This window comes from Cupressus sempervirens, chromosome 10, assembly GCF_028749045.1.
Source record: "Cupressus sempervirens isolate cs-2001-9-10 chromosome 10, ASM2874904v1, whole genome shotgun sequence".
In the NCBI taxonomy this organism is placed as follows: Eukaryota; Viridiplantae; Streptophyta; class Pinopsida; order Cupressales; family Cupressaceae; genus Cupressus; species Cupressus sempervirens.
The window spans coordinates 944,165,260-944,185,088 of record NC_143127.1 but is presented as its reverse complement, the minus strand read 5'-3'; positions in this window follow the sequence as shown (position 1 = coordinate 944,185,088).

Here is a 19,829-nt window from a genome sequence, read left to right as displayed (position 1 = left end):
CATGTAGAGACCAATATTCTAGGGACTACCAATGCTTTGATACAAACCCTCATTTATTGCCTCATTCCACTAGTTGAGGAGGACCCTTCTTTGCATCGGGGTTACATGTGCACATCATGTGGATCCTTATGCACATTTATAGTCATGTTGGAGATAGTATGGATGATGGGCTAGTCATTGATGAGTTTTTGAAGGACACATTTGGCATTGACACACACGTAAATTAGAATTATAATAAACTAATTTGATCACATTTCATATGTATAGTAAATGACTAAATAATTATTATATCTTAACATTGTTCAAAATTCAAGGTAAGAGTGTTGATGACACTAGTATAGATTCCTTGGCCCTATTTTACATCTTGTTGACTAGTCAAGAGGTATGCATCAATTTAATCATTTAAACTATTACATATATTTGTTAAGTAATCATATGAAGTATTGACAAAAAATATTATGCATTAGTTCTCTACTGGACCATCAACAATCACAAGGAACTTTGATCCTAGGCATGATATGAGCTCCATAGATGTACATTTGTTTCATGTTAATTTAATTCATTTGATTATATTTGTTACATGTTACATGTAAATTATATTATATGACATGCAGTTGTTGATGTCTGAGACTCCTCATCTTTGCTAGTCCATCGATAATGGAGTTGTTTCCATGAGGGCTAGTTTAGAGCCATTGACTGAGGTATGAAAGAGTTTCCTTAGTTTTAGTTATTATTTATACTAGTTAGTATTGAAATTTCAAATGTTATTTATAACTAATTATATTGATTGAATTGTTGTAGGGCCTTGCTACACTCGATCATCTGCGACCCTTTGAGGTTGATGTATAGAGTGACTTTTTGATGGTGGTAAGAAAATAATTAATTTTGTGTGTACATATATTTGATTTAAATTTATAATAATTATTGATTCATATCTACTTTGTTTTTATCAGATCCAGTTAGAGAGGATCCTAAATAAGAGGACGAGTGAGTGCGTGAGGAAGACCCCATCATCCCCATCATCTCCATCCATTCAATGATCGAAGACCTCTAGGGATTTGTTTCCTTCCCCTCATGGGAAGGAGAAGATATAGGGATAGACACACATGTATAGGCATTAGTGGACATATATCTTAGATTTTATGTTAGTGGACATATTCAACATACATTTGATATATATATGATATTTTATATTTGATGTATGACATATATTTGATGCATGACATTATTAGACGTATGAAATTATTGGTTATCATAATATGTGATATGTCTATTCATGTATGAAATTATTGGTTATCATAGTATATATCTTGTTTTTTTCATTTACATTTTAAGTACATTTCATGTTTTTCATTTAATGTAATTTGCATCCAAAATGATGTAGGGTGCTCACACCAAAAGCTAGTGGATTCCCAAGAAGAACACTTTTAAGGAAAAATAACTATTCTAAATGTCTCTACCTAACACTTCACAAACTCAACCAACTACCTCTCAAAATACCCAACACCTCCAATACCTTACACCCTCTAGGATCTTTCACAACACCACACCCCTATAAGATTTTGAAAGGCTTAACTCATTGCCATTTAAGTGGTTTCAACATTCATAAGGTGCTATACACCTTAGTGGACTTCAGAACATTAATTCTCACTAATAAACCTAAAGAGGCTCTTTCTTGTAGCCCTACCTTTCAGGATTTAAGGTAGGAAATAAAAATATCTCCAAAAAAAAACCCAAAACCAATGAGGGATTAAGATACGCAATACTAAGCTTGACTAAATTCCAAAAACATAGACTCCCAACTATTCAATAAAGCATATAACTTGCAGGCCTAAATCTAGACATATAGGCCTAAAACATACCTTCTAACTCCCAAATCATTAAACTTTCAAATAAAAATAACAAATGAACTTGTTTATAATTTTACCTTACCAACATCTTACAAATTTCTAACTTTCAGAGTCCTAATTATTGAGGAGACACACAAACCTCCAAACTCTTGTTATAATGAGAGTTTCCTTGCTGAATGAGATAACTATCTCAAAAACCTCAGTCTCTTATCCATTCCATCCTTCCAAGAGATTCTTCAACTATCTCACAAAGTTCTAAAATAGATTGAGTAGTAAACTGCATCCTTCTTCAAGTTAAATGATCACAGTACCTCAATGTTATCTTTATATAAAGTGGAGGAAAATTTAAAGGTTCCCTTGGTTGTTTTAGATCACCATCTTATAAGTTGACACTATATCTTTGTTTCTTACTATGGATTGGTCAAGAATTAGTAAATACCTTCTGATTGCATGGAAAATATAGAGAATTAACAATTGAAAATGTGATAGTGGCTTGGTTAAAGTTTTCATGTGTGTTAAAATGATTTGAAGGCAAGGGCTTGAAGAACTTGCCTTGCACTTAATGACTATGAGCCCAAAAGTTAGTAGTTGGAAAGATTTTGATAAGGTAATAGAGTATTGGAGTTTTTTTGTTCAAACTTTTTGAGATTTTTGAGAGTTTATAGTTTATTGTTTAGTATTGATAGGTGATTGGAAGATTTCCACACCTTGCACAAGCTCCAAGATATGCACTATCAAAGATCGCATCCCTATGACATTTAGTGACTCTTAGGGTCAATTTAGTTCAACATGCCTAAGAATGTTTGAATGATCAATGAGATGGGACAATCTTGGGACTAGGGTTTAGCTAGCCACTTAGAGTTAATGGAATAGATAGTTTAATCCCATGACGAATGGTGAGAGAGATTAAGTAGTTGACAACTTTGTGCAAGCCAACACTACAAGTTTCAGCATGACCTAAGATGGGGCTGCAAAATCAAAATGGAATTTAATCTCTAAAAAGTGAGAGAAGTTATTGTAAGTCTCAGAAACACATTCCTATAGCATCTATAATTGCATCCATACCTCACACACACACTTCAAGATATGCCCTGTCAAAGATTGCTACCCTATGGTATTTAGCAACTCTTAGGGTCAATTTGATTCAGCATGCCTGAGAATGTTTGAGCACTCAATAGGATGGGATGAACTTGGAACTAGGGTTTACCTAGCCACCCAAAGCTAATAGAATAAATAGTTTGACCCCATGGTCCAAACAGTGAGAGAGATTCAATAGTTGGCAACTTTGTACTTACCAACACTACAAGTTTCAGCATCACCCAAGATGGGGCCACAAAATAAAAAGGGAATATGATCTTGAAAAATAATGAAAGGTTATTGGAGGTATCAAGAACATGGTTTTATAGCACCCAAAACCACATCCATACCTCACATGAGCTTCGAGATATGCCCTATCAAAGATCCCTACCCTATGGCATTTAGTGACTCTTAGGGTCAATTCAGTTTGGAATGCCCAAGAACATTTGATTGCTTAATGAGATGGGATGAACTTGGGAATAGGGTTTACCTAGCTGCCTAGAGCTAACAAAATATTTAGTTTGATCACATAATGAACATTGAGAGAGATTCAGTAGTTGAAAACTTTGTACTGGCCAACACTACAAGTTTTAGAATTACCCAAGATAGGGGCACAAGATCAAAATGGAATCTAATCTCCAAAAAGTGAGAGAGATTATTGTAGGTCTTAGAAGTATAGTCATGCAACACCTAGAATTACATCCATACCTCACACAAGCTCTAAGATATGCCCCATCAAAATCATTGCCCTATGACATTTAGTGACTCTTAGGGTCAATTTGATTTGACATGATCTAGAATATTCAAGTGATCAATGGGACTCAACAAGTTTGGGACTAGAGTTTACTTGGCCACCTAGAGCTAACAAAATAGATATTTTGATCCCATGAAAAAATGTTGAGAGAGATTCAATAGTTAGAAACTTTATACTAGTCAACACTACAAGTTTCAACATCACTCGAGATGGGGCCACAAAATCAAAATGGAATCCAATTCCAAAAAGTGAGATAACTTATTGTAGGTATCAGCAATAGGATCTTGTAACACCTAGAATCACATCCATACCTCACACAAGCTCTGACATATGCCCCATGAAAGATCACTACCCTATGGAATTTAGTGACTCTTAAGATCAATTCTATTTGGCATGCTTGAGAATATTTGAGCACTCAATGGGATGGGACAAGCTTGGGACTAAGGTTTACCCAGCCACCTAGAGCTAACAAAATAGACAATTCAATCCCATGATGAATGGTGAGAGAGATTTAGTAGTTGGCAACTTTGTACTGGCCAAAACTGCAAGTTTTAGCATCACCTGAGATGGGGCCACAAAATCAAAATGGAATCCAATCTCCAAAAAGAGAGATATTTTATTGCAGGTCTTAGGAACATAGTCATGTAGCACCTAGAATCACATCCATACCTTGCACGAGCTTTGAGATATGTCCTATCAAAGATCACTATCCTATGGCATTTAGTGACTCTTAGGGTCGATTCAGGTTGGTGTGCCTAAGAATGTTCAAGCACTCAAAAAGATAGGAGAAGCTTGGAACTAAGGTTTACCTAGCCACCCAGAGCTAATGGAATAGAGAGTTTGATACCATGACAAACGGTGAGAGAGATATGAGCAAGATATGTATGCCTATGCCACTTTGTGCAAGATATGAGCAAAAGTTGCTAATTACGAAAAATTGGGTCTTTTTGAGTTTTTGGTCAAGATGACCTAGGATTAGGTTTTTTTAGTTGTTTAAAAAAATTTTGGAATCATTTCCAAGTCCTAGAAGTGACATCTAGTGAACGTTGCAAAAAAGTTGCACTTTTTGTGCAAAATTGTAAAAGTTGCTTAAAAATGCAAATCTGACTAGAAACCTTCTAACCTTCCAAAATATGTTTCCCATGCTTATATACCCCAATATGGATGGTTAAAAATTCCCAAACCTCTATTTACAACTTTTTGCAAAAATTGTAAAAGTTGCTCGAGCAACTTTTTAAGCAACTTTGCAATTTTTGAGCAATTTTTGCTCTTTACATATTTAGGTCAAATGACCCCATCTAGGACTATTATAGGACCCTAGTTAAGATTCCTAGGACCTATTAGGTAACCAAATACCTTAGTTTCCCATGAATATTCAAAGGTGATGAATTGTTAGTAATTGTAGAATGAATGATGATATGAAATATCACTTGATATTTATGTAAGAAAAGTGAAAAATAAGTGAACAAGCAATTGGCTACCAGCCACAGATATTTCAAAGACATTGTAAACAATATATTATTCTTTTAAGAAAAATGAGGTACTGACTCTAAAAATAAGATTGAAATGATTCCCATCAGTGGCATGGCCGAGAACTAATTTTTCAGTGCAGTGACTAATAGTTGGCATGACTCCCCATGCCTTCTCATTCCTATGGGACATTTCAAAAGAAAATGGTTATCTTGGTGCCATCTAGGGTATGCCAATTACTTAGGATAACAAGATAAAACCTACAACTTTTGGGAAAGCGTGTACATGTACATAGACACAATTTTTTTAAATAGAGATGTAAAAAGTGGTATAGAATTATCTGTAGAGAAATGTGAAGTGAAGCCTCAAATTGGCTCATTAGTAGGCAAAGATTTTGGTCACACACTTCATTCTAGCACCACAAATGTTTCAATTAGAAATGCCTATTCATCGATGGCCTTGCATTTACAGGACTTGGGAAGTCAAGATACTCAAGCTAGGCATGATCCCTCAAAGTTCTCATCAAAATATATTAATGATCTTAATAGAACAAAAAAAAGCTCATTGCCACTTTTGGTGAGGCAATCTCACTCTTTTACAATGAAGGCCAACCATCTATGATCCAAGGTTTTAACTCATATAACAAATGGAGAGCTTCTCAAGGTACTTATTCTTTCACGTAGTTCCTAATAAATATCAAGGTTCTCATTTAGGTGATCAACTACCAGGAGGTCCACGATCATAGAACATTCCAATCAAAGAGAAGTGAAAATCCTAACGAATTGTTGTTTATAATTGCTTCTAGAGACTTGAGTTTAAATGGAGATTGTCAATTTTGAAACATGTCCCAGTCAAGTAGATGACCAAGATGTTTCTTGAGTGAAGGGGATACTAGTTTATTAAGGTATCTTTATGATCTCACTTGAATTTAGTTACTATTTTTGGAGCTACTAGCCAGCTACTTTAATGTTGTATTTTTGAAAAATATAATGTCCTGATACAAGTACATGCCATTTTTAAAAAATATTTTCTATTTTAAAGGATTAGTGAACAATATCTTTAATGCCCCTTTTTGGGACTACAAAATATAACTATTAAAATCACAAACCTTCCATGTTGTTGTAATGGAGATTATGTGAAATATCATTTTGCTAATTCTAATTTGGTCAATAATAACATATACATATTTGGTGAAATATCATCTCTGTAATATATAATGTCCTCATACAAGTACATGCCCTTTTTAAAAAACATTTTCTATTGTAAAGGATTAGTGAATAATATCTTTAATGCCCCTTTTTGGGACTAAAGAATATAACTATTAAAATTGAAAACCTTCCATGCTATTGTAATGGAGATTATGTGAAATATCATTTTGCTAATTCTAATTTGGTCAATAATACCATATACATATGTAAGAATAATCTAGTGCATATATATCTAGTTCTTAATTGTCTGACTATTATGAATGACTTATTGCCTTTGGTTTGGAAAAATATTTGTTGTATGCATTACTATATATTGGTTTTCCCTTATATTTTTTATTGGTTAATGTTCATATATGTATATATATCCTTCAATGATGTGCCTTTTCTTTATTAGATGCACTTGCTTCAGATTCTAAAAATGACTATTTATTACCAAGTGGAGGGTTGTGTCTCTTCACTGTCTCATTAAGAGTAGTGTCTCTTCCATTCATGAATCCATCTCTACCATTTCCAGTGCTTGTGGGGGACAATAGGTATCAATTGGGTCCAAAACTTGTATATCCCATTTGTCCATCCATTCAGTCAACTCATACTCATCCCAGTTTTTCTCTACACATGATGGACAATAGCATGCCATTTTTCATGTGCAGATACTCCATGAACTTGCACCAAGGGTTCTAAAAGAGTGCAACTTAGTTGATCTTATTAGTGTACAACAATCCTTGTATAGTGCAATGTTAGTATTATCTATCAACAAAAAATATCTATGAACCATAGACTCACCTTCCTTACCTAGACCCATAGTAGCATTACACCACCGGACAAAGGATTTTGCATCTGTCAATATTGCTCCATCTTTGTACTTTAGTTCTTCATGAGCTAAAGCTCTTTTTATGTATGCACCTATATCATCATGCTCTCCCTTTCAATGACTAGCCCATTTGAAATTCCACATATATTGAATTCTAGACAACATGTGCATCATACATGAGAGAGAGAGAGAGAGAGAGAGAGAGAGAGAGAGAGAGAGAGATTTTCAGATTATATGGTTAGAGAGTGGTTTAGGGTTTAGAGAGAAACTTAGGGTTTAGAGAGCAATCATATTTGGATTTAAAGTTCAATATATGAGTTAGAGTCTAATTTGATTCAATGTGAGAGTTTTAGTTCAAATTTGATTAGGTTTAATGTTGTGATTTAATTATATTTAATGCTAAGTTTTTCTCTTTCTTAAGGTCAATGTTAAGGTTTCAATTAGAATTTATTCTTGTTCATGGTAAGAGGTAAAGTCTAATTTAGTTCAATCTGATGGTTTTAGTTACCAGTTTACAGTTGTTTCTAAATCTTTACCTTTATAATAATTTCTAATGATTTGTATGAAAAACAAAAAAATATATTTAAATTCTCTAATTTACATCAAACTAATTTTCTATATATTTAATATTTTTTTCTATTGTTTTCTAATGTTTCAAAACTTTCTATATGTTGTAGTATTTTCTAAATTTTCTAATATTTTCAAAAAGTTCTAAAATTTTCTAAATTTTATAAGATTTTATAAAGTTTTAAAATTTTCTAACTTTTATAAACTAATTGAATCTAAATTTTCTACTATTTTCTATAAATAATATTTTACAATTTCTTTAATAATTTCTAAGTTTCACTAAATTTCAATACATTTTCTAAACTTCATCTCATATTAGAGTACTTAAAAATATAAACATATAATAATATTAAAAAAATTGAATTCTTTAAAATAATCTACATTAAAAACTATATTTCTACCTAAGAAAACATAAAATAAAACATATTTTTTTGATGAATAGTGACCTTTTCTATTAATAAAATATACTCAATTTATAATTCACAAAAAAGGGGTTAGGGATACAAGATCACCCCATGAAAGAGTTCACACAGCCAAAGTCAGACTAAAAACACGACTGCAGCTAGAATTAGAAACTATTCATCAAAAAAAAAAAAAAAACATATAAGGCAACCTCAAGCTGCCAAAGTAGTGCCAGTCGAGGGTGGTGGATCATCTTTATCTTGAAAACCCCAATCGTCTTTAGGATTGGGGGATGGGCTAGGAATAGTCTAGCCATCGTCAACAACAACAACAATAGTGGCAGCCTCTGCATCTTTAACCTCTGGCCACGGAGGAGAAATTGCCAGACCCAAGCAAGGCCACTTCCTTGAGTGCGCACAATGAGAAACAAGAGGAGGAGGCAGGGACCAACTAGTACCACCATAGGGTGGGAAAGCTGAGCAATGCCTCCATCTGCCATCACCATAGCTGGGAGAGTGGTGGTTGGAAGCCTAAGAGTGCAGGGTGTGTGAGTGGCAGCCGGAGGAGTGGCGCCAAGGACAACAACCACGGGGCGTTGAGGTCTCTAATAAGGCATCAAGAGGAAATCTGGTGATAGTACAAGGAACATTGCCCTATTGATTGAGCAGTTCCTACAGGTGAACAACTTCAAGTGCTACTTTATTAGCTTGCACATGAATCTGCATAATTACATTATTACAAATGCATGCCTTAGTATACATAGCAATGTTAACATCCAAAAAATTGTGTGTGAAAAGAACAACATTTCTATCTTTCCACAAAAAAAATAGGATCTCTAGCTTGAAGATATGCCAAATTTGGGTGAACTTCTAAGGAAATTTGGGAGAGTCACCCAATAAAATCACATGCAAAGAGAAAGACTCAGGTCTGAATGGCTTGAAAAAATCATGAATCCAGTGCCAATAATTTTCAGCACGCTTGCAGAACCAAAAAATATGCAAGAAAGACTTTGGTTGTCCACAAAAGGGGCATCTAGGTCAGGAACCCCAATGTATTTGAGCCAAGGCCTTAGGGGAAGACCTTGGAAGGCCAGGCATGAAGCAAAATGCACAATCTTGGGTTCAATTGTAGCATTCCATATGGTGTCAAAGCATTTTCTCCATTGAGAAAGAGAAGATTGCAAATAGCATCTATGGTTTAGCGTATCCACCATGGGAAGATGAGGTGAAAGCCATCTGTAACCCAAACCTAGCTTGTAATTAGAAAAAGGAGTTGTAGGAAACCACCTCCAATCAAGCCACCAAGGGTGAACAGACTAAATCCCCACTTTATGAACTAAGTGAACAGGGATGGAAGAAAGCAAAGGTCAAAAGTCTACCAGTCTGAATGGACAAGGTGGTACTATACTTGCATATCTTCCTAGTTCCTAAAACTCATGGTAACCTATGAAAAGAGGTCCTTAGGAGTTCTGATGCCACATTTGAAAAAATGTAGAGCATTGGCCCCTTGAGTCTTGGCGAGGGGAGTACCCTGAATGGCAAACAGGGGAGACCACCATATGTTATGTTGATTCAAGGAGAGGCCATTGTAGAATTCAACTCCAACCCATTGAAGCTAGGTCTTAACAGGCTCCAAAGCTTTCCAAATGCTCTTGATGATGAAGGAGCCCTGAATGACCACAGGATCACACATAATGAGAAGGGTTTGGAAACCAATTGCCTTCCAAGCAAGCCTATTGATAGGGAAACTGGAAGAAATGTAGTGCCGAACTAGAATTTTCTGAGCTTCATCTCTTGAGAGAGCCCTAATAATCCATTTTGCACAAAGAGCAAGGCCTTGTCTTCGAGTGGAGAGAAAGCCAAGACCACTGAACTCTTTTGGGAGACAACAGAAATCCCAGGCCACTTTGTGAAAGCCATGGTGGTCAGAACCAGAGGCCCAGAGAGAATCCTTGAGCAATCTTTCTAGCTCCATGTAAGAAGCTTTGGATGGAGCTCAGTAGGAGGAGTAATACACATGAGTGGCCACAAGAATCTTAGAGAAAATTTGGAATTTTCTCATGAGCGAGAGCAACTTTGTGATCCAATAGTTGAGCTTTTTATTAATCTTAGCCAGCACAACATTCCAAAGTTTCACAAGTGATGCCTGGAACAAAAAGGGAAAGCCAAGAAAGTAGAAGATTTCTTCGTGAGCAACCCATTTCCACTAAAACTGGCTAAGCCAAGGTGGAGCTGAAAAAAAGGACTGGTGGAAGTAGAGCATTTTATGCCATTGAATGGTAGAACTAGATGCTTGACAAAAGGTGTCTAGGCAACTTAAAGCATTATTGATGTTTTCTTCAGCCTCTAAAAGAGTGAGAAAAGAATCATCAACAAAGTGTCCATTAACTAATTGGGAGGATGATTCAGGAAAGGAAATGCCACAAACCAATCTTGAGGACACATAATGCACAAGTAAATATCCAAAACCTTCCACAACAAGGACATAAAGTGCAGGAGCTAGCAGAAAACCTTTCCTGATGGAACAAAAAATTCCAAAAGCCTCAGATTGCAACTTTTTGATGCTAATGCAAGCATTAGCATCCCCAAAGAGAATCTCCATAGACTTGATGAAGTTGGGGTCAAAACCTAGAGCCTGGAGCATAGCCAAGATGAAGGGCCATTCAATGCAATCATAGGCTTTAGCAAAATCTATCTTTAAAAAGATGGCCTTCTGATTGGACTTGTGAGCCCATTCCATTCCCTCCTAGATAGCAATGATGTTGTCAAGAATATATTTGGACTTGATGAATCCAGTTTTCTCTAGTCATACAATTAAGGGCAACATGTGCTTGATTTTGAGAGAGAGTGCCTTGGAAATGATCTTATATGACACATTCAAAAGGGCAATGGGTCTCCAATTACATATGTCCTCTGGATCACCAGCTTTAGGTATGAATTTGATATTTCATTTATTTATAGTGGCTCCTAAGCTTTTAGAGTGATAGGTTTCAAGACAAACTTTGTGCAGATCAGGAGATATATGCTCCCAAAGGTGTTTGTAGAATTTACAAGGAAACCCATCACACCTAGGGGACTTGTCATCCGCCATGGAGTAGACAACCTCTTTAAGATCTCAGAGGGAAAGAAGTTTCTCATAGAAAGCACGTTGCTCAGCTGCTAGACGGTTTGGAGTAATAAAAATACACTTTCTGAGAGCTTCCTCCTGAGCATTCAAATTTCCCTGCGAAGCAAATATGTTCTCATAGTGATGAAAAAATGCTTGCAGGATGGTGAGGAGACTAGATAGAACAACATTTCCTTGTTTGATTTTTTTAATCCCAACATTGGTATGACGGGCACAAATAGCCTAAAAAAACTCCTTCGAGGCTTTGTTACCAACCTCCAACCAGTGGAGACGGGCTTTGATTTGGGGTCCTCAGGTAGCATAATTATTAGCAATTTATTTGTCATGGCAAAGCTTAGCAAGCTGAATTTGCAAGTCCACATCAAAGGGATTGAGGGTGAGGGCCTTAGAGGCTTTTTTGAGGGCAAGTGTGCTGGCTTCATATGACCGTTTATGGAACATAGCCAAATGTTACCCATAAATGCACAAGAATTGAGCAGTTCTGGTAATGTCATCATTCCACCATTGAATCCATCCCCTTTGAGAATGTGGATGTGGCTCCAAGTTCAAAACATGTAGGATGTGCCAAATGGTGGAAGCATGCATCAGCAAAGATGTGTTGAGGAAGAACTGAGAAATGGCCACCTTTGGGACAATAGTTTGCCAAGAAATGACAAAATAAATGGGGTAGTGGTCAGATAACGTCACATCTGACAGGGGAATGACAGGAAAATCTCAGTCCATAGAAAAAGAGAAACAAGATTGCACAGTGTTCATAGCATGACCAAGAAATTTTAATATGTGGTTAGAGCCAGCTCGAAAGTTGGACCAAGTATGGCAAACCCCACTATCTTGGTGATGGTTGGTATTGGGATTAAAAAAAGCCCAATTTATTGCACATGTAATACTAGGCTTGTCTTTCCCTAGCTATCTAGTGAAAAGGTAGAATGCCATCTTTGTCAGAGGTCACTTCAACCATACTAAAGTCCCCACACATAACCCAAGTAGCTGGAGGCAAGTTGTCAGCCAGCGAGGGCCATATTTGGGATCTTTCCACAACATCATTGGAAGCATAAACATTAATGACTCCAAAAGAATGATTGTTAATGAAAAGTAGAAGCCAAATAATTCTATGTGTGGGGTCAAAATTGTGCAAAATAACAATAGAATGAAGGTGAGGTGATAGGAGAGTAACTACACCACCTTAGCCAGCTTCATGCTAGGAAGAAAACATCATGCCATCCTGCCAAATTATGTGGCATGCGAAAGAAAGCATGAAACCAAAAATTTTAACTTCTTGTACACAGAGAAAATCTAAATTACCAAGGCTATGATGGACATCCTGAACATAGTACTTTCTGGGGAGGTCTGTGAGATCTCAACCATTCTATGATAGGAAGTTCATGAGAACTCTTCCATATCATCTTCATCCTCAAGAGAGGAGTAGCTATTCTGTAAGAAGGTAGAAACATGGTTGAAGTCAGACAAAAAACCCTTTAGACTTACAGCCTGACATTTCAGCTCTGGTATCTCCGCACATCTAGGAGGACAGCGAGAATGCCATGTCGCTGGTGGTGCTATTAAAGAGGCAGCAAGAGGAGTTTGCACCCCAACCAAAGTAAAAACCCTAGCGGCTTCCTTAATCCCCTATGAGCCAGTAGGGTTTGAAACCTGCAAAACTTTGAAAGTTGTTCCTTTGTCTGCCGCTTACATCCCTATGCTAGCTAGAATTGATGCTCCTGTAGGGATAGGAGGAACCGCAGTGATCATAGCATAGGACTACTTCAGGGGCAAGGGATTCGAGGGAGCCTTTCCCTTACGCCCAATAGTAACCCATTCTTCTTTTTTCCCTTCGGCCTATTTGATAGGCGCTTCTTTAGGAGTGGGCTTGACCCTAGGCGTAGCCAGAGGGCAGTCCTTGATCTTGTGTTCCACGGATTGGCACCTATAACAGGTGTTGGGGAGGTTCAAGTAAAGCACCTTCTGAAAGAAGGTTTTAGTCCTAATATGAATTTCCATAGAATCATTTAGATCCTTGGAAAGATCCACCTCTATGCAAATGCACCGTTGCAAGAAGGCATTGAAGAATTTCTTAGGCTCCTTGGTGACAACTTTACCAAGGGCTTTTGTAATGGATTCAATGAAAGGCCAACAAGATAGGGGTAAGTTTGGGAACTCGACCCATATAGGAACCCTAAGCTTTTTATCATCCAAGACTGTGAAATCGCGTTACCATTTTTTAAAAACAAGCAAGGAAGAACGCACAAACCATGGTCTGTTGTTAAAGACTGTGTCTTCCTACAAGGGGTTAGCGAAGAGAAATAAAAAAAACCTTTGGTAAGGTTTTGCACAGCATCAAGGTGGACTCCATGAGGAGTCTAGCTCTTGTTAACCCATTCTCGGAGCATAGCTTCAGAGGGAGTCCTACCCAAAAAATAACCTATCAAGGTGTGCTATTTTAACCAATCACATGCAGCATCAAATTCTTGCAAAGGAAGGATAATGTTAGGATTACCTTGTGGAAAACCTTTGGGACAAACTTGCGTGAATGTTTGTTCTGTGGAGGTGCCATGGTAGACTAAAGCAATAGCGTGAACACCAGAAACAACTGGTTCACCGCTAGCTGGAGTCATTATATCCCAGCCTAAAAAAATCTTATAGTAAATGTAGTGTGATGAGTGGAGCTAATAGAGCAAAAGTTCAGACGAAAAGTCATACACAAAAAATTAAACGATTGCATGAAGCAAGAAACCCTAGCAAAGCAAAAAAAACTCCTGGAATGACTTTTGACTTTCTCAAATAAAACATGTTTAACATATTATACACATTAAAAAGCATAATAAAACATAAAATAAAACATAAAACATATTAAAAAATGAGGGGGAATTGCTGACATGCCTGATCCGGCCAAATGTCTCCTGTAGCTCTTCCCACTCCGCAGTTCCCAGAAGTTCAATTGATGAAAATGACACACGGATTTGTCTTTATGCAAGTTATATAATTTAAGGATTTTCGACTGGATCCCTTTTGGCCAGACCCTTGTCAAGTTGCACATGCCACTTGGTGCACAATTAGCACCATGTGTTTCGGGCTAGATTCTATCCCCCTGGAATGCATTCGGCTAGACCTAGTCCAGCTGGAACTTCAAAGTTAGCCCCAAAGGTGACATAGATCTGTACTTTCAACCATTAACCAAGTGACTACAATCATCACCAAGTTCTTGGAAAAGAAGTGTTAAAGTTTAGTATTAACTAAGTCATTCTAATTTTAACTAAGTGACATATTACCTGAGTAAAGTTATAATATTCACCGAGTATGATCTGGAATAACAAGTTAAGAAAGATTGAATCATAGGCCGACATTTGATGGAAATGAAGAATATTCAAGAAGTTCAAAGGTTAAAATCCAAGTTTTTTATGAGATCAAAGGTTGGAAAAATGTAATAAAGATCTAATGAAGGATAATTTACAAGATGGAGACGAGCTTAAAGTTCATGGAATTTATCTTTTCTAAGTTTCTACATTCAATGAATTTGAGATCTATAATCCTGATTAAGCTGAAAAATCTTGAAGACCTTGGAATGGAAAAGTTTACTATTTAAGGGGATGAGCAAGCAAGTTCTTGTTGCTAATTGTTCAAGGATCATTATTGATCGTTGTTGAACTTGAAGAAGAAAGAAGAAGCATGGTGAATTGAGAAGAACAAAAGTCAGAAGATCAAATAGACTAAGTGAAAGAGTGAGCGCGTGAATCAACTAGAATGAGATCAAAGGGAAGAGACAAAGTAGAGTAGAGATGTGGACAAGCAAGGTAGTACTAAACCTAACAAATCATTTGATTTTTACTTTCCTACCACTGTAGTGGATAAAATCTCTTAACCAAGTGGAACTAACAAGTCTTTGAAATCCTATATGGTAACATTGATTAGTAATGTACATAAGTCTTTTAGAACATGTAATTTCTTAGAAGTGTCAAGGAGTGATAAGGTCCAGATGATATTTGGTTAAAATCCTCTAACTGGGTCACACTAAAAATGTGCATATAACCTTTAACAGGGTTGGCTCCTAGCAGAGCTCACTTTAGAAGAGTGAAATTATTTGGGTTACAAATTTGGAGGTGGTTTTTCGCTTTACAGGGTTTGCACATTAAAATATCAGTGTCAAATGTGTGATTGCTTATGTGTTACAAGTTTATTTTCATGCTAATTTTTTTTTACCGCTACTTGGTATTAACTAAGTTATATCTCTGATAAGTTCGGTAATAATAAGGAATAGTAAAATAAAAAATTGATGCAAAATGATTAAAAATTTTATTTGAGAAGTTGAATGTGATCACCGAGTTATTATTGTGAAAGTTTGAATTGGTATTGTGAAAGTTTAGTATAACTGGATATAAATTATCCACCTCCCTCTTATTTATCTAACAATACACACACACACACACACACACACACAACATAGTGCATGTAATGAGCTTATCTCTCTCTCTCTCTCTCTCTCTCTCTCTCTCTCTCTCTCTCTCTCTCTCTACCACACACAAACACACACATTCTTCATTCATATTATTTACATGGGGTTTTACCTTGTTTTTTTACCCTTCAAAAATCTCTTCTCTCCTTGTGTTGATATTTGCATTTACATTCAAGCTTATGGATTTATGGTGAATCTTATGGATTAATGGTAATTATTTCTACACAAAAATCTCTTTGATTCTTTGCTTTATGTCTTATCATTTGATTATTTCTTTCAAGCTCCTATCATGGTAGTTTTATGATTTGTTCTTTATGTATTAATTCTATTGATCTTGAGGTCTATTGTAAAGGGATTTATATTTACTTATCTTTTGCCTTGTTATTGGCTCATGTACTAAATCTTTAGGCCAAAGTATAGTTCCACATCTCCAATCTTGATTATTTCAACAAGTGACAGTAATTCATGCTTTATTATGCACTTTCATGAAATATATTAACTCAATATATGTAGGTTCCTAGACAAGGATTGTAAAGAGGAGGATTTGAATAAGAATACAAATAATATGAAATATTTTGTAAATTTAGTAATTAGTGCCAAATTGTTTAATATGGAGGCATAAATTAAAATTAATGTACAAGAGTAGAAGAGATTGAACAAGTTGTTAAAGATAAAGTAGATGAACCAGAGCATTTGATGAAACATAGGCAAAAATTGATAATATTTTGTGCAAATGAGTATCCAATTAGACTTTTCCTAATATCTAAAATGAAAATTCCAAGCAATACAAACAATTTGTGTGGAGACCTACATTTACTACAAGTAGAAGCAATAACATCTAAACCAAGTTTTAAATAGATTTAGTTCTAAGCTAACAATTCTATTTTTCTCATACCAAGATAATTATTTATTCATTCACCATTATTTCTCTTGCAGTAACTAGTATATGAATCCCACTCAACTTATAAAATGGCCCTATAACATTTTGCAATAGTATTTAAAAAAAATTATGGACCCTTTAATGGAATGTGTAAATCGGCTATTGTAGAGCAAATTCATAAAAATCATTTTTAGTGTCAATCAAAATTTATAATACTTTCTGTAGATTATGAATGATCAATATATATTTTTATCTCATCAATTCTCTATAAAAGGAGACATTATAAATTATACAAGGTTTGGTTTGTTTGATAGTTTCTTTTAGTGAGACAACAATAGTTAGTAATATTTTTATTTTCGACTAGTTAGAGAAATAACTCTAAAATGATAAAATCAAAAATTTTGTGTGTAGTAATCATGTTTGCATTAATGACACCCTCACATATTATTCAACTATCCCTTGTCTTTGGAGTGGTAGAATGCACATTCCTCTATTTCTAACTCTAGAATTTGAATCAATTTTAAGAACATTAAAAATAATAATATAAAATTAATATAAATAATAATAATTAACATTAGACATAATAATAATAGTAAGAATAATAATTATTCATAATTTTTTTATCACCTTATTAATTATATTATTATTACTTCTTAAAATCTAAATGTTAACTTACATTAATTTCTTGACGATCTAGAATATCTATGTCATGTAAAAGAAGTTGTTAACTTCATTATCATATAGCTTGAGAGTTGGAATTGATTTTTTTTCAATTTAATTTTTGTAAATAGATAAAAATTTATGTCCCATGGTATCGCAAGTGATAATGGGACTCTACAAATCATCTTCCTACTTATATGATGATGGGTAAATGTGTGTTAACATTTTTGATGTCTTATCATAGGAATGAGAAGAGTGGTTAGACATGTACTCACATGCCTTTATATAAGAATACTTTCCATACTTTTCATTTTTTCGTAGAGGAATCTTGACCCCATATAATAATACAATAATTCATAATATTAAAATATTATAATACACATCTAAAACTTTCATGGTAATATCAAGGGTACTTTCATAGAGTTGGTTAGAAAAAAAAAGTTATAATATATAGGTTGAAAATCTATGAATTTGATAAGGAAAATATTTTCAACTCCAAGATAATAAGTCATTAATATACAACATCAAAATTTATGCTAAATTTCTTAAAACTGATATCATAGGTTATCTAATAAAGCTTGGAAAAAATAAAGTATATTACAAATATTTCAACTTCATGAACTTGATATGGAATACATTTTAAAACTCCAACTTTATTTGCACATTGTTTTTAGTAAACAAATTCCAAAAATTCTTGCATAAGTTCCAATCACAATCCTTGCACCTATATGTCCTTTGGTGATCCAAGTATACATCCTTGATAGCTGAATAGCAAACATTACAAATTTTATATGTTTGTGAAATTATTAATGGCAAAGGATAATGTGGATGTTGAGGATGGTTTGATATTTCATCACTAAAGTATGTTTGCACTACTCTTGTACATATTCCACTTTCTAAATTAGATTTAAATATCAATTCATGCTTCATCATCATTTCTATTGATCTATATTTTCATCAATTGATTGACACATAATATCCATCACCTCTTTTCCACTTCCAGTAATGATTCCATCACCATCCAAGAAGACTAACCATTTTTTCTCAACATATAATTGCTTCTCAAGATTTGTAAATGTGAAAGGAAAGTTTATTTTCTATGCAAAATTAGTTGATAAGAACTTGCACCTATCCCAAAACTTCACCATATCCCAAAATGAAAGTTTAAGCCACTGCATTTTGTGTATTGAACCTTCATAAACCTTTTTGGATGCTTCCATATCTATTTCTTGCATGGTAGAGTAGTTCCCTATATATATAATTTTGAAATATTCATGCACTTGTGCTAATTGGTCAAACTCACACTTTATTTTGAGCTTGTGCACTAGAGGTTCAACATACAAAAAGATAGGTTTCTAATAAAATATGTGTTTCTCCACCTGCATATAGACCAAAGAAGTGTGAGATTAAGGGAATCTGAAATAGTTAGATTAAAAAAACTAAAAAACTAATCAATGTTCGATGATAGCTTACTTTATTCCCTTCATGATCTAGAATATCCATGTCTTCTAGAAGAAATTTTAGAGCTGATTTGTCATCCATTTTGGAAATTGTTTTTTTCACTATAAATTCCATAAATGAATGTGCTTTTATGTCCCATGACATCACAAGTGATAATGGATCTCTACTAATTATTTTTCCTTCCTTGTTGAGAAGAATGAAATGTGGAGTAATTTCATTATTGTCATAAATTATAAGAGGACATAGAAGAGCTACTAGAGACATGTAGCTACATGTCCTTATATAAGTGCTAGTTCCATTCCTTTCATTGCTTGATATAGGAATCCAGACTCCTTGAAAATTAAAACTTTGAAGATCCTTGTATAATTTTTTGTATTTTTTATGTTCTAAAGTCTTCAAGTCACATATATTTTGCTTCTAATTGATCTATTTGAACCTACATTGAATTACATGGATTAAATCTATTTATACAATTTTAAATGTCTTCTAGTAGTAGTTTAAATTTTTTATGAACCCTTTAAAGGAATGCATAAATAAGCTATTGTAGAGAAAATTTCTAAAAATCATTTTTAGTGTTAATCTAAATTTGTGAATGATCAATATATATTTTTATCTCATCCATTCTCTATAAAAGGAGACATTATAGATTATACAAGGTTTGGTTCTTTTGATATTTTCTTTTAGTGAGACACTAATAGTTAGTAATATTTTGGCTTTTAAATAGTCAGATAAATAACTCTGAAAGGATAACATCAAAATTTGTGTAGTAAATCATGTTTGCATTAATAAGATCCTCGCTTATTATTCAACTATCCTTTCTTTTTGGAATGGTAGGATGCATATTCCTCTATTTCTATCTCTAGAATTCATCAATTTTAAGAATGTTAAAAAAAATATGAAATTAATATAAATCATAAGTACACTTTAGACATAATAATAGTAAGAATAATAATTATTCATAATAGTTTTAACCATCATTATTAATTATTATAATTATTTATTAAAATGTAACTTGGTTAACTTACTTTAATTTCTTGATGATTTAGAATATCCATGTCATCTAAAAGAAGTTGTTGACTTCATTATCATATAGCTTGGAAGTTGGGATTGATTTTT